Genomic DNA, 17,677 nt, shown 5'->3' with positions numbered 1-17,677 from the left:
TTCATCAGTAAGATTATTGAAAAAGCTGTGTTTCAGCAGTTAAACAACTTCCTAACAACGACCAACCGCTTCAATGTCTTCCAGTCAGGCTTCCTGCTCACCACAGTACAGAGACTGCTCTTGTCAAGGTGTTCAATGACATCCGTATAAATGCAGACTGTGGAAGAACCACAGTGCTGGTATTATTGGACCTTAGTGCAGCATTCGACACTGTTGATCACTCCATTTTATTAGAACGCCTGGAAAACTGGGTCGGCCTTTCTGGTACAGCACTCGATTGGTTTAAATCCTACTTGAAGGACAGGGACTTTTTTGTGTCAGTAGGTAACTTTACATCAGAGACACAAAAATCACATGTGGCGTTCCCCAAGGATCCATCTTAGGGCCCCTCCTATTCAATATCTACATGCTCCCCCTAACTCAGATTTTAATAAACAACAACGTACGTTATCATAACTATGCAGACGACACACAGCTATACGTTACGATGTCACCAGGTGACCATGAACCCATTCAAGCGCTGGGTAAATGCATAGAAGAAATCAATGCATGGATGGGCCAAAATTGTCTTGAGCTGAATCAAAACAAAACTGAAGTAATAATCTTTGGACCAAAGGAAGAGTGTTTAAAAGTTAGCACACAGCTTCAGTTAATACAGCTAGAAACCACCAGTCAGGCTGGAAACCTGGGTGTAGTGATGGACTCAGACCTGAACCTTCAGAGGAACATAAAGATAGTAACAAGGTCGGCCTTCTATCACCTAAAGAACATCTCCAGTATTAAAGGACAAATGTCTCAGTGGACCTTGAAAAACTAATTAATGCGTTCATCTTTAGTAGAATTGATTACTGCAACGGTGTCTTCACAGGTCTGCCTAAAAAGTGTATCAGACAGCTGCAGTTGATCCAGAACGCTGCTGCCCGCGTCCTCACTAGAACTAAGAAAGTGGAGCACATCGGCCCGGTTCTAAAGTCCTTACACTGGTTCCCTGTAGCTCAGAGAATAGACTTTAAAATACTTCTGTTAGTCTATAAATCACTGAATGGCTTAGCACCAAAATACATTACAGACTTGTTGTCAGTGGATCAACCACCCAGACCTCTCAGGTCTTCTGGCTCAAATCTACTCTGCAGAACCAGAACCAGAACCAAACATGGAGAAGCAGGTTTTAGCTCTTATGCTCCACTAATCTGGAATAAACTCCCAGAAAACTGTAAAAGTGCCGAAAATCTAAGTTGCTTTAAATCAAGATGAAAAACTTATTTGTTTAGAGTGGCCTTTGACTGGGCCATCTAAGCATAATTAGTTAAGTTTTCAGTCCAATTTTCCTTTCATTTTCTTATCCATCATTGTATTCTCTTTATTTTATTTAACTTTTTTAACTTACCTCTGTTGTTTCATTTTATCATTTGATTTGTTTTTTCTGTGTCTGTATCTGTGTTTATTTGCTTTGTGATTGTAATGTAATTGCCTGTACAGCGATTTGAGTATCTCGTTGCTGAAAAGCGCTATATAAATAAACTTACCTTACCTTACCTTCACTTCAGGTATCTTTAAACAATATTAAAATCAGTTTGATCATCTAAAAAGAAGCTAAATTTGAAAAAGAAAAAACAAAAAAGAAGAAAATCTGTAGAAGAATACAATTTCCACAGCTCTGTAAATTATTTCTCTATTTATTTATGTTCTGTTTTATAACAGCAAACATGTTCCAGTGGCTATTAAAACAAAATAAGAACACAAATAAAAAAATAAAAATTTTAAGGACAAATTTCCTGTATGAGTGACTTTACGGATTTTGAAAACCATCCAGGATCCTTTAGACTAGTGGTGCATACACAGTTGTATATATATATACATATATAGTTTTCTCTGGAACCAATTTATACTTATCAAAAAGGATATCTAGCATTGAAAATCACCTTTGGACTTCTGTGTGTCTGATTTGGATGCTTAAAAGGTTCACATTTCAGTCCAAAAGCTTCTGTAATTAAAAGCCCACAAAGAACGGCTTGTTATCACTCTCAAGTTTTTAATGCTATCATTCCCGTGCATCATGAGGGAATAGAGGCGGCTGATTTATGAACATAGTCTCATTAAATATTGAACGGAGTCGAGCATTCACGAGTGAAGATAAGGAACTGGAGGGAGATGCAGTGAGGAGACAGGAGATGACTAATTGGGATGTAAAAGCGATGAGGGGGGTTCACAGGGGAGAAAGATGGAGTTATAGTTTTACATAAAGCATAGTAGTCAGATTTAAGAAGAAAAGGATTATAGCAGGAGAGCTGAAGTTGAAAGTAGGATGAGAAAACCAGGTGAAACAGTCACATTCTAAAGGAATAACAACAAAAGGAAGAAATAAGTTGTTATAACTGGGCTATTTATCTCCAATCACGCCTCCTGAAATGCTCCTCTCAGTAATTATAGACGCAGGGCTTAATTTTTCCTTAATTTAGCTGCTTTACTCTGCAATAACAAAAGCTCTGTCTCAGCTCCTCCTGCAGCTGTTGGCTCTCCTGTCTCTGTGCTGACCATCATGGGTCTCCTCATCCTGGGTCTCCAAAACGGTTTCTCAGCCAAAAGTCAACTTCTCTACCTTTCAGTCTGTCTGCATAATCATGACTACACTGAATAATGTTGTTCAACATTACATCAGTGTACTATTTGATAAGTTGTCTATATTGCTCTCATAAAGCCTGGATGTGGCTCTGAGCCTCCAGATACATTTCTGCCACAGTTATTGGCACCCCTGGTGAAGATGTATGGGAAGCCTGAAAATTCATTAATTTAAATGTCCTGGTAGTTCCCAGGACCTTGATGCAAGAAGCAGGCCCACAGAATCACAGATCCTCCACCATACTTATCAGTATGAGATGCTTTACCACATATTTTGCCTTTATTTGAGCCCAGAGTGTTTGATGCTAAAATGGCCTCAGTCTTTCAGTCCCATCTGACCAAAGCACAGATATCCAGTTAAAGTCCAAGGAGACTTCTGCAAATGTTAGCATTTATGTTAAAAGGACAAAAGCTGACTTCTCTGGGCATGATTTGGCATGTAGATAGAGGAGAACTGGGCCCAAAGATATTGCTATTTACAGGAGTTCTCTATTAGTGGGAGTTGGAAATGTTCTTGTATCTCTTTTAAACTTAGCAGTTATTACCCAGACTGTAGATATGGGGAGGTTTAGTGGCTTTTTCAATTCTTGATTTGTGAACACACATCTGCCCTATTTGAACAGAAGGTTTCCCTGTCTTTCCTCTTTTGAAGAACTGCTAATAGAGATAAGCCGTTTTGCCATGTGATATGTATACCTGAAGAAAATAGAAAACCGATGATTGAAAGATCGTACAGTCCAACCAACTTTTAAAAAATCTTTCTTTGCATTTATTTACTAGCGGCTGTTTAGGGCATCACTGAGTGTGGCTCCGGTAATTTTGTAAAAGGCCATTATTTCTAATGTATTTATAATTTTCTAATGTACTTGAATTCAAGAATAGATGTTTTTTCATTTTTCGACGTGAGATTCTGTTGGGTCCATTTATTAGTACTGTTGCCTTGTAGCAAGAAGGTCATGAATTTAAATGGAATAGACTTGTGTGATCCATGCTGAGTTGGCGTGAGCTCTGGGTAACGTCACTTCCTGTTTTCACTGTTGCACTTGGTGGATTGTTTGGTGTGTGAAGCTCTCTCGTTTGATCTGATTTCTCTCTACTGTGATATTTCTTACTTGTTCTAATACATAAGCATGTTGAAACACATACTTTCTGTTGTTGCATTTAACATTTGGGGACTCTCCGTGTTTTACACGGTTTTTCTAGTAGTGCTAAGGGGTTGTTAGCTTAGCGTTAGCTCCATCATGGCTACCTGTTCTGCTGTTTCTCTCTCTGAGTCTCCTCCTCTCTCCTGCTCTGTGTCAGATGTTCAGTTACTCCTCTGCCTCCTTTAGTGATAATGGTACGTGTAATAAATGTAGCATTTTTGTAGCTTTGGAGGCGAGGGTGTCGGAATTGGAGGCCCGGCTCCGCGCTGTTGAAAAACCAGCAGATAGCCGAGGCCCCTTAGCCAGCATGGAGCCACCGAGTGTAGCTCCCCATAGCAGTCCTCCAGCAGAACCCGCGCAGCCGGGTCCTCAGGCCGGCTGGGTGACGGTACGTAGAAAGCATAGTCCTAGATCCCGGCCCACAGGTCACCACCAACCCGTCTGCGTTTCTAACAGATTTTCCCCGCTCAGTGACACACCCGCTGAGAAGCCAACTCTGGTAATTGGCAGCTCCATAGTCAGAAACGTGGCACTAGAGACACCAGCGACCATAGTCAAATGTCTGCCAGGGGCCAGAACAGGCGACATCAAATCCTACCTGAAACTGCTGGCTAAGGATCAGCTTAAATACAGTAAGATTGTTATTCACGCTGGCGGTAATGACACCCGGTTACGTCAATCGGAGGTCACCAAAGTTAGTGTTGCTTCGCTGTGTAAGTTTGCCAAAACAATGTCGGACTCCGTAATTTTCTCTGGTCCCCTCCCCGATCTGACCAGTGACAACATGTAAAGCCGCATGCTGTCATTCAACCGCTGGCTGTCTAGGTGGTGTCCAGAAAACAATGTGGGTTACATTGATAACTGGCGAACATTTTGGGGAAAACCTGGTCTGATCCGGAGAGACGACATCCATCCCACTTTGGATGGAGCTGCTCTTCTTTCTAGGAATCTGGCCGAATTTATGAGTTCTCCAAAACTCTGACAACCCAGGGTTCAGACCAGGAAGCAGGGTCGTAGTTTAACACTCCCCTCTGCAGCTTCTGTACTGCTACCCACCCATTACCCTATTAAGACAGTGTCTCGCCCACGGCCAAAATTGAATAGATTAAAAAATAATCTAAAACGAGGAAATCAGGAAAATCTAATAAAAATAAACTCAGACTAAAAAGAAAAATAAAACAATTAAAAGTGGCTTACTGAACATAAGATCTCTCTCTTCAAAGACTTTGCTAGTTAGTGACCTGATTTGTGACAATCAGATTGATTTATTTTGCCTCACAGAAACCTGGCTGCAGCAAGAGGTTTATGTTACTATAAATGAGTCAACTCCTACAAATTATTTAAATTTTCACATTCCTCGAAATACTGGGCGAGGAGGAGGAGTAGCAACCATCTTTCAGTCCGATTTATTGATTAGCCCCAGACCAATCAATAGCTACAACTCTTTTGAATATTTAATCCTTAGTTTTCCTCATCCAAATTGCAAAGCACTAAAACCACTTCTGTTTGTTGTTTTGTACCGTCCACCAGGCCCTTACTTTCAATTTTTAGATCAGTATTCAGACCTTTTATCTGATTTAGTGTTAAATACAGATAAGTGGGGGATTTTAACATTCATGTTGACACTGAAAGTGATAGCCTAAATTTAGCCTTTAATGCTATCTTAGACTCAATTGGCTTTGCTCAAAACATTAACAAACCTACCCACCTTTGTATTCATTCTCTGGACCTTGTGCTGACATATGGCATTGAGTGTAAAGACATAACAATATTTTCTCATAACCCTGTCCTGTCTGACCATTTCTTAATAACCTTTGAGTTTAATTTAACCGAGTACTCCACACCTGAAAGAAAATTTCATTATAGTAGATCATTATCAGGCGATGCTGTAACAATCTTTAAAGAATCTGATCTGTGTTTGGACTGTTTTGATCCTGTGAAGCTTCCTGAGTTATCAGAAATATTAGCTTCATTTAATCCTTCAACTTGTATGTTAGACCCAATCCCAACCAAATTATTTAAGGAAGTGTTCCCTCTGATTACCAGCCCCATTTTAGATATGATTAATCTATCTTTAGTAAATGGATCAGGACCACAGGCTTTTAAGGTAGCTGTAATTAAACCTTTACTTAAAAAACCTTTGTTTGATCGAGATGACTTGATAAATTACAGACCTATATCCAGTCTTCCATTCTTATCTAAAATTCTTGAGAAAATTGTTGCTAATCAAATGTGTGAACATTTATACAGCAATGACCTGTTTGAAGAGTTTCAGTCAGGTTTCAGAGCTCATCATAGCACTGAAACAGCTCTGCTGAAAGTTACTAATGATATTATTATGGCCTCAGATAATGGACTTGTGTCTGTTCTGGTTCTGTTAGATCTCAGTGCTGCATTTGATAGTCGACCATAATATTCTCTTAGAAAGGCTGGAATATGCTGTAGGGATCAGGGGAACAGCGCTAGGCTGGTTTAAATCTTATCTGTCTGACAGATTCCAGTTTGTTCATGTAAATGATAAATCATCTTTAAACTCCAGGGTTAATTGTGGAGTACCACAGGGTTCAGTACTTGGGCCAATTTTCTTTACTATATATATGCTTCCAATAGGTCAAATTATCAGGGAGCATAGGATACATTTTCACTGTTACGCTGATGATACTCAGCTTTACTTATCCATAAATCCTGATGAGCCCAACCAGTTAGATAGACTACAAGCATGTCTTGAAGACATAAAAACTTGGATGACTTTAAATTTTTTGCTTCTAAATTCAGACAAGACAAGTGTCTTTAAAAAAGAAACTGCTTAGTCCATCACTTAACCTGGATGGCATTAAATTGGCCTCCGATAATAAAATAAAATACCTTGGTGTTATTTTTGACCAGGACATGTAATTTAAATCCCATATTAAACAGGTTTCTAGGATTTCCTTCTTTCACCTCTGGAACATTGCCAAAATTAGAAATATATCATCCAGGAGTGACGCTGAAAAACTAATCCATGCATTTGTTACTTCAAGGCTGGACTATTGTAATTCTTTACTATCAGGTTGTCCACAAAATGCAGTTAAAAGCCTTCAGCTGATTCAAAATGCTGCAGCAAGAGTTCTGATGAAAATTAAAAAGAGAGATCATATTTCTCCTATTTTAGCTTCCCTTCATTGGCTCCCTGTTAAATCCAGAATAGAATTTAAAATTCTCCTCCTCACATATAAAGCCCTTAATGATCTAGCTCCATCATACATCAGAGATCTGATTGGTCCATATGTTCCTAACAGAGCACTTTGTTCTCAGACTGCAGGTTTACTGGTGGTTCCTAGAGTCTCTAGAAGTAGAATGGGAGGTAGATCCTTTAGTTATCAGGCTCCTCTCCTGTGGAACCAGCTCCCAGTTTTAGTCCGTGAGGCAGACACCCTGTCTACTTTTAAGGCTAGGCTTAAAACTTTCCTTTTTGATAAAGCTTATAGTTAGAGTGGCTTAGGTTATCAGGGAGGGAGCCTTCCTCCCTCCCTGTTGGATGGAGTAAGGGGGAGTCAGGTTTAGCCTAAACCGGCTCAGTTATGGTTGAGGTGCAAACACACCCTCCATTTCTGCTACCTGTATGACCCCTTCTCTTTTCCAATGGTTATAATCAGTCTGACAGAGAGAGGTATCCCAATCCTTGTGGTTTTTAGTATAACAATGACCATCAGTGGGACCCTTTGTGGGGTTCCTTGAGACGACGTTGTTGTAAACAAGCGCCGTTTAACTAAATAATCTGAACTGAAACTATCTGTGTAGTTATGCTGCTATAGGCTTAGGCTGCTGGAGGACATAATGACCACTTTAACCCTCTTCGCTACATTCTCATACTACTCTCCAATTTTGCATTATTTGCTGTTAATTCAGCTTTTAACTTTGTTCTCTCTCTTTTCTCTTCCTAGAAGTTACACCTGGCCTGGCTCTGTGTCTACCTGTGACACCTTTCTGGAGAGGGGAATCGTCTGAGTTTCTGCTGGCAACAACTTAATGCTCACCTTCTACCGATGATCCACATGGCCCTGTCTTTCAGTGTTTAACCCTTTCTCTCTCCTAGACATGGCTACTGACTGAGCTTCTACTGTAACTAACTCTATGTGCTCTCTTTCAGACCCTAACCTTGAAAACTGGCTCAGAGTTTATCTGTTCTTTCTTTCTAGATGAAACATCTAAAGGAGCTACATCCATTAACATTTACTTTTCCTTCCCATAGAAAGTACTCCTGGATCAGTGCTTCTTTGTTCTTTTTGTGTCTCTGCTCTGTTCTCTCAAACCCCCAGTCGGTCGTGGCAGATGGCCGCTCACACTGAGCCTGGTTGTGGTTCTGCTGGAGGTTTCTTACTGTTAAAAGGGAGTTTTTCCTCTCCACTGTCGCTACATGCATGCTCAGTATGAGGGATTGCTGCAAAGTCAACGCCAGTGACTGTCCACCGTCTCTACATGCTCATCCAGGAGGAGTGAATGCTGCAAGTCACTGACTGGATGCAATCTGCTGGGTTTCCTTAGATAGAAAAACTTTTTATCCAATTTGAATAAATAACTGAATCTGACTGAACTGTTCAATGATTAATAGGATTAATAGGAATGAATGAACCTGACTGTTGTGAAGTGCCTTGAGTCGACATGTGTTGTGAATTGGCGCTATATAAATAAACTGAATTTAATTAAATTCAGGTCCTTCAGCATGGAGTTCCTATATTCTCCTCATGCATTCCAGGTTCTCTCCAGATATCCTGGCTACTAGTCTATGTTTAGTGTTATTAGTTTGTTTGAAATTGTTAATATTTCTGTATTTAAAGAATGCATGTGATTTATTTTGTTAGTTTTACACAAAGTTTTAGTACTTGTATTTAACTCATCACTGCAGATCTCAGTGAAAGGTGAACAAATGGCTTCTCCATGTGTTTCATATCAGTGATCTGAGAGATTATGAACTTCAGCTTAGACTGTTCTTCCTCTGGTTTTATGCACTAAAAGACCTCCATATTGCTTTAATTATTGCATTATATTGCGCTATCCATCTGTTTTTTTTTTTCTGAAACATCAATTTTAGACACTTTATTGATTTTCTCTTGCATGTTGTGATAAAAGGAAGCTCTTTTGTCCAGATTTGCTCCTCTGAGTCTCATCCTTTTATGAATGCTGCTTTTATTCCTAATGATGAATACAACTACTCAGATGCCATTTTTTCACAAATAAAATCATATAAAAGTTCATCTGGTCTGGGAAATAAATAAAGTTAATGCATTGAGGGATTTTGATATATGTGTCATGTCCCATGAGGGGACAGCACGAGTTATCTATCAGTTTCACCCAGAACATCTTCTCTGGTTCTTATGTGCTTATTCTCTCAATAAGCAGTGGGTGCTGCTGTCATTTTGCCCTGCTGGAAGCTAATGGTGCTGAAGCTGGTGTCTGATTCACATCTAAATTAGAAGGCTTTTAGTGATAATATAATGATATTTTTAAAAATCTGGACTGCATTCAATCATCTCTGCTCTAAAACTGGTCAAGCATCAACAGAACAGTAGTGAAGCCTGCAGTTTAAGCTGGTATCTGCTCCAAATATGTAGACACCCTGGATCGCTGTTTGGGCTACAGTGGACAAAGAAAGGTGAACCGAACCAGAACTATATGCCAGCGTTTTTCACCAGCAAACTGTGTTCTCACATGAGATGCAACAACACACTTGTTGCTGTGATGAGTCCCTCTGACCTGTCTGAACAGTCCATCCATCCATCCATCTTTTCATTCATCCATGAGTTTTAAGATGACTTTCTGTCATCTGCATAGATTTTGACTGACTTCTCATCATGAGTGACTCTAACATTCATGTGGATAACGTAAACAGAATAGCCAAAATGCTCTCAGTCATTCTTGGAAAGTTTGGACTTTTGTAGAACGTAACAGAGTTGTAGTAATTTAGAAAATAGTTGGGAGTGTCTGCTTTAGATCCAACAGATCAGAGAAATGAGGAGAGTTCCCTCTACAAGTTTTAGTTTTACTCTCGTACTTTTCTCTGAATTTATCTGTGGCATTTAATTTAGTTTTTCTCATGTAATAAGGTGCTGAAAGGAGACAGACGCGTAGAAAAGAGAAAAATCTGAAAACACAGGAAGCCTGAGAGACTCTTCAACCAAAGGAGGTCAATAGCTTCTCTTGACTTCTCATTAATAGAACCCATAATGAGAGCATTTAGGTAGAATCAGTGAGATGTGGGTCTTCAGATGGTGAGACAGAAAAAACCCCCATAAAGAGTCAGAACCTGACTGATCATTATAATGAGGACAGAGATGTATGATCTCCTTGAAGAGCCGGACAGCAGAAAGCCTGTGAAGGTCAACAATGACTCTGGTTCCTCTTCATCTTGTCCCTTTCCTGACAGTTTTTGCTCTTTATTTTCCTTAAAAGAGAAGGAGGAGTCAAACTGAGGTTTTCTGCACTATAAAGTAATGCAGTGTAAAATAATGCAGGCTGTGCTATGTCTGCTTTCCTTTTATTAAATTATGGCCGGTCTGCTTCTAAAGTATTACACCATGACTGCGTGTGCTTCTTCCTCCTCCTCTCCTGCCCAGAGACATTTAGAAGCTCGGCTCCAGCACAATGCGCCATGAAAACCGTACAGGGTGTCACTTTAACTTAAGCTCCTATTATTTATTTTTGTCAGCCTCTACCTCTTTCTCGCTCACTCACTCTCCTCTAATGTAGGACAGAGCTTGTGTATAGATATATTTTCAGTGTATCAGTCCCGGGAAAGTAGAATTGGAGATCATCCAAGGAACAGATTGTCCCACTTTTACATCCGGCAAAAGTGGAGCGGCCAAGATCTGTCCTCTATATCCCTCTCTTTGACTGGGTCTGCACCCTTCAGCCTCGTTTGTAGCGCCTGTAGCGGAGAACAAGAACCCTCGATCCATACTCCAACACGGGATGGATGGAGTGAGTCACCACCATGAAGGGAAAGGGTACTTAGATTTTATATGAATGGTGCAACACCATCCATCGGGTCTGTGGGTGGTGCTCTGACGTAGGATTTCATTATAATACTGTGGTATGACAAGAGGAACCCTACTGCACAGAGCACTTTGGAGAGTTAGTGCCAAAAGACAACATGCAGAGCCGTGCAAAAGTATTCACACTCATATTCATTCTTTAGCTTCCAACTAATCAGTGTTGGTCTTTCACTGAACCTTGAGGTTGTGACAAGGTTGAAGGGTCATCAATAATTTTGCAACGCAATATAATGACTAAACCCAGCAAAAATTGTGTTTTTCTCATGGTGTACTATTCCAGTGTCAACACTTTGTATCTGTAATAAAACCAATACTTGGTAAAATCGGATGAAATGCATGAGTGTTTCTCATTACAAGGCAACCAGTGAATTGATCTTCTCTTCAACCAGATAGTGAGTCAGCTTCCTCAGTGGGGGGGAAGAACGGCTCCCGCTGAACAAATTCAATGTCTTTTAATCACTTGCAAATTCAATGCTCATTAAAATTAGACACAATAACCTTGGTAATCAGTTGTTAAGTGAGTAAATAAAATAATTGTCCCTCTCTACTTTTTAACCAATTAATATCCTGCTGCTTTCACCTGAGTTCCAGCTTGATTTGTCCGCGAAGCTTCACAGTATGGACAAGCTGCTTCAGAAGGTGCTCCACTTCTTCTAGGGTCCAGGTAATTATGCAGCCACCTCCTAGTAAGCTCTCCGACTCTCACTGCTGTTTGTCAGAAACGTTCGTGTGAAACCAGCCTCAGTAGTTTATCTTGTATAGTTATTCTAATCTTGGCTTGCAGTCTCGTTTTGATCAAAGTGGGCTATCTTTCCTCTTTACTGTGGATTCAATTGGGTCAGGCTGAATGTGCTGAGGGCCTTACTTGGGCTAAACTGGGCTGGATTGGCCGCGAGACCTCAGTGCAACACAGATTTATGAGTGAACATCCCCTGTTCTATTTTAAAGTCCCACTGCTGCACGTAGACATCGATACTGAGTCTAACGCTGCTTTGTCAGAAAACAGAAACCCCTTAACTCAGCGTTGGTCAAACTTTTACTCTTTCTCATTCAGAACCTTGTCTCTGTTGTTTGCTTTTGTATCAGTATGTATGAGAGAAATTAAGCAGTTCTGCATCATGCTTACAATTTTCCTTTAATTTTTTCACCAGCTTCACAGAAAGATACTTAATCAATGCTCAGACTGAGGTCCTCTGCCCAAAACAAAACATCCACAGATGTTCTCTTATTTTAAAGGCTAAAAGGCTTTTCTCTGTGAGGGCCAGAGCTGGCTCTAAACTCAGTGGACAACTGGTTGTAAACCCAGTTTTTCTTCCTGACCTTCAGAGCAAAAGTATTCATACACCTTAAACTTTTTCACATCCCAATACATTATGTGATAAACTGTAAAAAGGAAACAAACCAACAAATCTTAAAAGTCTGTGTGCATCTGTACTCAGCCCCTTTTAGTCTGGTCCCAAAAATGAAATCAATTACAACTAGTTGCCTTAAGAAATCTTCTAATTAGTAATCAGGGTTCAGTTCTTCTGTTTCTAGGGCTTCTCTAGAAAACAATCAGCATGATGAAGACCAAGGAACCAAGCAGGCAGGTCATGGAGAAGGTTGTGGAGAAGTTTAAAGCAGGGTTAGGTTCCAAAGTTTTGAACATCTCCCAGAGCTTGGTACATGGTAGTGACAGCAACATGCTGAGAGAATGCTTTTCTTCAGCAGGGAAAGGCCTGAGCAGACCTAAATCCAACTGTTTACAGATGCTATCCATCCAGACTGACTGGAACTGAAAAAACATTTCACTAGAGGTGCAGAGCTGGTGGAGATATCCTCCAAAAACATGCAGCTGCAATTGCTGCAAAAACGTGTTTCTAGAAAATGTTTACTTACAGGGTTAAATACACATGACACACATTTCAGATTTATGCTTTGCAAATAAAATCAAATAAACATTTATCCTTGTTCTTCCACTTCATAATGTGCTATTTCACATTAAATAAAACAAAATGCCTATTTGGGGTTGTAATAAGAGAAATATTAAAATGTTCAGAGGGTATGAATATTTTTGAAAGGGTCTGTCTACCACCTGCACCACAAATAAATTAGCAATTTTGTTCTGTTGTATTTTTTCCCAAAAGTAATCCTGAACAGGATTTATCTGCAGTTTTCTAGTTTATATCAACTAAAAAACACCTTAGTACGTTACAGTACATGCATTAAGATGTCAATAAAATATCATTAACAAAGGGAGTTCAAAGGTCACCTCTAGGTTTATAACAACAGAACGCAGCCAGTTTCACCCCCAATAAATCGTCGTTTTTACACATGAAAACATCAGACCTGACGTACAAACAGAGCAGCTCACAGACCAGTCGGACAAACACACACGAGTGCCGATGTAAACATCTCCAAACAGGCCGTCCATCAGTGACGGTTTCACTTACCTCACTCATCCAGAGACTTAAAGGTAACGCTGAGGGACAAAAGCCAACAAGAGGCTAATAAATGCTGTTAGACATGGCTAACACAGTGAGGACCGTGTCAGTGGCTGTCAGGCCTCCTTACAGTTCATCCACCCTCCGTGTAAAATGTTTAATTAGATCACCCATCAGAAAAAGCTTCAAACTTCACTTTAAAATATTTTGCTGCCATGTTCTGAGGAAAAGTCACATTTTTCTTGCTATTAGGGACCAAATTTAACCCTTGCTGGCTTTTTTGATTAAATGTGAAGCTAATGGTTAGAGGGAATACAACGTATTTAAACTTCCACCAAGGATTAATCAAACCTGAGATTCCCAAATCCTGTGCATAACAAAAGTATTCACACCCCTTTGCAGCCACAAACTTCAATGTGTTTTGCTGGGATTTTATGTGATCGACCAACACACAGCAGTGCATCAAATTTTGTTTTTTTTTTGTTTGTTTTTTTAAAACAAAACTCTGAAAAGTGTTCAGCCCCCCTGAATACTTTGCAGAATTATCCTTCATTAAAACTGCAGATGCAGATCTATTAGGGTATGCCTCTACTTATTACATCTAGAGTCCACTCTTCTTAGAAACAAGCTCTGTCTCAGTCAGATTAGATGGAGAACATCTGTGAACATTTGCTTTCAAGTATCACTACAGATTCTCATTTGGATCTAGGTTTGGGCTTTGATTAGGCCATTTAACAGATGAATCCATTGTATATCTGCCTGTATGTTCAGGATGGTTCTTCTGCTGGAAGGTGAACCGCAGTCTCAGCTCTTCTGCAGCCTATAACAGGTTTTCTTCCAGGATTGTCCTGGATTTAGCTCCACCCAGCTTCATTGTACCTGCTGTAGAAAGCATCCCCGCAGCATGATGCTGCCAACGTCATGTTTCAGTGTGACAGTTGTGTGTTGCAGGTGATGCGAAGTGTTAGTTTTCTGCTTCACATTGCATTGTACATGTAGCCTAATAGGTCCAGCTGCAAAAAGACTTTGTTTTTTCTAATGGCTTTCTTCTTGGCTCTTATCCATAAGGGTCAGATTTGTGGAGTTTGCAACCAACTAGCAACAGATAATCCTACCTGAGCTGTGGATCTCTGTAGCTCCTCCAGAGGTACCATGGGCTTCTTGGTTGCTGTTATGCAGTTGGTTGAACAGAGCTCTGTGAGATGTTTAAAAATTGGGATATTGTTTTAGAACCTAAGCCCCCTTCTCCAGAACGTTCTCCCTAACCTATCTGCTGGGTTCTTTGGTCTCTATGATGCTGGTTGTTCACTAACATTTTTTAGATGTATCAGAGTAAAGGAGGTTGAATAGAAATGCTTTGTGTTGGTCTGTCACATATAATCCCAATAATCATGTGAAAATGTGAAAAGGGTGCCAACAGTTTTCTAAGACCCAGTTTGAAAGAGGAACTTGAGCAGGAAGATACATGGAGCCTGCTGAACTGAAACATGTTTACTGGATGTAAGCGTTCAGATTTTGCAGCTTCTAGTTGTGATTCCTCATAGAGAGCACATCCAGGCTTATCAGTCGGAGGTTCTGTTCAAACTGGACCATCTGGGGGTGTTTGAGCATCTCCATAAAGTGCTGCAGTTTGCTGACTTCTGTTTTAACAGCTTACAGCGTTCCTTCAGCTCTGCCCTCAGGGGAACCACTTCCTGTATGTAATAACGTAAAGCATGCAGATTCAGGAGAAGCACTGACCTCCGTCATAATGAATATAACAATGAAGCTTGTTAAAATAGGAAAAACCTTTATTTACACTGAAGATTCTTTGAAGCTATGTTTCAAACTAAATATTGTTTTTTTTCCTTTTTTGCAGTGTTTTCCATAAATTACAACCTCATAAATAATATATTTTATGCTTAATAATTCGTTTTCTCGTGGTTCCATACAGCTTTCCAGTTGGGCCTGCTTTGGGAAGGTTTTCTTTATAAATACAGTTGCAGCTAACATACCAGAGCGGTTATCCTACAGGAGTGAGCTGTCACAGGAAATATTCCCTCGGCTTGACGGCGTTGTGTCCCCTTCTAATATCTCCACCGAACCCTGGAGAATTGGTGGAGCACACAGCGCCGTCATATCTGCTGGTCCTGCCCGGCCTGATTATTGACTCCTGGTCTTGACTCCTGCAGTGATTGCAGAGGACCGAGCAGGCCCAGGCAGCCAGAAAGCTCAGCGTGAGACGTGACAGACTGCAGGGGAAATGAGAAGGCAGCTGTGGTGGAAATTTCACAGAACAACACAGATTTATGTTGGGCTTTCTGATCATTGTGGTCCTTCTCACATCTTTGATCTTCCACAGTTGTTTCCTGACTGTCTTCTCTTTTGGCAAACATCACGTATAATCTCCCAGTCCCTCTCCAGCATAGCTGGCTCTATTTGCTCTATTATGATCAATTGTTCTGTATTGTGTGGAAGTCATTAATCTTTCTGTGCTCATGCTGCTCTAAATTGCCCACTTTATTTGTTTGCTGCATTTTTCCAAATTAATTCCCCATGGTCCAATTCTCCAGCAGAGAATATGCTTTTAAAGTCGGGTATTGCTCGTTTTGCTTGAAAACGTGTGTGGTGGCTCCTAAGAAGCGCAGTCAATTATGTATTACAGGATGAAAGAGCGCAGAGCGGGGACGCACCACTGCTGCACCACTCCGGCTTATAGTGTAACCTTCCCTGTTCTGCCGGGCCTGGGATAAACCGGATTGTTTGGTGCAGCTGAATGTGTGAGACTCTTCTTTGGAGATGTGTGAGAGGTTTTCACCTTTCCACCAGCTGACATGGTGCAAACTCCAAGCAGGCAACAATTTCATCAAATCACATCTGAAGAAGTGTGGGAAATGTGGGTGTTGATGAGTTCTCATCTGATTCGTCTCACCTTCCAGTTTAAGCTCGTTTTTCTCTGAACTTTTGCACAGCAATGCTGCAGGTGCCTGAGCTGCATTCATATAATAATTTTCTACATATAAACTCTTATTTTTATCAAAACATTTTCTTTTCTGGGTCATCCATATTTTTGGCCCCCATGTAAAATAAATAAATATTACTTTGTGAGGTTTGTTTAGCTTGATTACTGTTTTCTTTTATTTACTCATGTTTTCCTTTTTTCTTTTTTTTTTAAATAATATATATTTAAAATTTTTTTTTTTTTTTACTTTTTGATGACGTTTCTGAAGATTAGTGGAGGGTTTTTACTCAACTTGTAAAGGCAACAGAACAGAAATGTAAACCACGGCAGACAAGCTTTGGCCAACACTGTTCGGATTCAAACTTCCATGTAAAATAAAGGGAATTTGAAACATTTTTCACCAACTTTGTCTTTGCTCCTTTTTTGCTGAAATCAATAAGCATGAGAGGAGCAGCCAGGTGAAAGTGTAAAGAGGACCCAGCAGTGCTTCCATGTTCCTTGTCTTGCATCCCTGTCAGGTCATAACCCACTTTGTGTCTGCAACAAGCAGTCGAATGTGAATCATAATGAACATGGACTGACTTACTTGATGCAAACTCTTAACTAGTCTTAAGGGATTTAATTATGGCAATAAAGTCAAATTCAGCATAAAAGGGTCCATTCTTTGTTTCTTTCCCAGTGACACCGCCCACTGGGTCCAGTGGAAATGACTGGTAGGAATCCTGTTAGTTCGCTGTGAAATACAGTAATATTGCAGTTTGCTGTGATACCCCCCCCCCCACACACACACACACCTACATTAAACAAGGAGACCCCCAGAGGAAATGTGCCCCTCATCCCCACACAGTTTCAGCAGCTCCTGCTTCTTCTTCTAGCACGTTTTCCTGCTAATAATCATTTTTCGCTCTTCATTTTCTATTTTTGATTTTCTGCATCACTTTACAGCGTTTTCATTCCATATCCCTTTATTTGGGACAATCATTCGCAATCACAATGAAGTGCAAACAAAGGTTCAGGTTATTCTAAGCAAACAACAATTGCAAATGAGCAGAAAGAAAGTAAATACCTTTCAGTCTGGCTGTGGTGCTCCTTCTTGTATCCTCAGTGTTTGTCTTGATAAACCACAAAGAGAACAAAAAACAGGACTAGAATTTCAGAGATGAAGAACATTTGAAAAAAGTAGTTTAAAATCACATTTTCTCTTCTTCTAGTGAGCCACCCTCAGCTCCTGTACTGTGCTGCCTCTCTTTCACACACACTCTTTCAACTCCTCTCTGCTCTGGTATAGCTGCTCTCTCGCTCTCTGATGCACACACATCCACGCTCTCTCCCTGTCGCCCTTCTCCAGCAGGATTGATCCCTCTCCTGCAATCATCTTCATCAGTTTCTCTCCTGGATTTCTGTTTTTTTGCACCCAAGATCTCCTCTTCCCAGTTACCTCCTATTTTCCTCATTAATTCCCCTCACTCTTTCTGTCCATCCTTCATCACATTTCCTTCCTCATTATTTGAGCCACTC

General features: G+C 40.3%; 1 protein-coding gene across 2 annotated transcripts in view; it reads right to left on the bottom strand.

Annotated features, from left to right (window-relative positions):
• Positions 1-17,435, bottom strand: part of LOC124875190 (SH3 and multiple ankyrin repeat domains protein 1-like) — a 71,011-nt gene extending 53,576 nt beyond the window's left edge. For both annotated transcript variants that reach the window (XM_047377172.1, XM_047377173.1), the window contains exon 1: positions 17,226-17,435. The gene's annotated coding sequence lies outside the window, so the exon portion shown is untranslated. The remainder of the gene's footprint in view (positions 1-17,225) is intronic.
• Positions 17,436-17,677: the final 242 nt, after the last annotated feature.

Source organism: Girardinichthys multiradiatus, chromosome 10 (genome assembly GCF_021462225.1).
Source record: "Girardinichthys multiradiatus isolate DD_20200921_A chromosome 10, DD_fGirMul_XY1, whole genome shotgun sequence".
Taxonomy (NCBI): domain Eukaryota; kingdom Metazoa; phylum Chordata; class Actinopteri; order Cyprinodontiformes; family Goodeidae; genus Girardinichthys; species Girardinichthys multiradiatus.
This window is presented reverse-complemented; position numbering and strand designations above follow the sequence as displayed.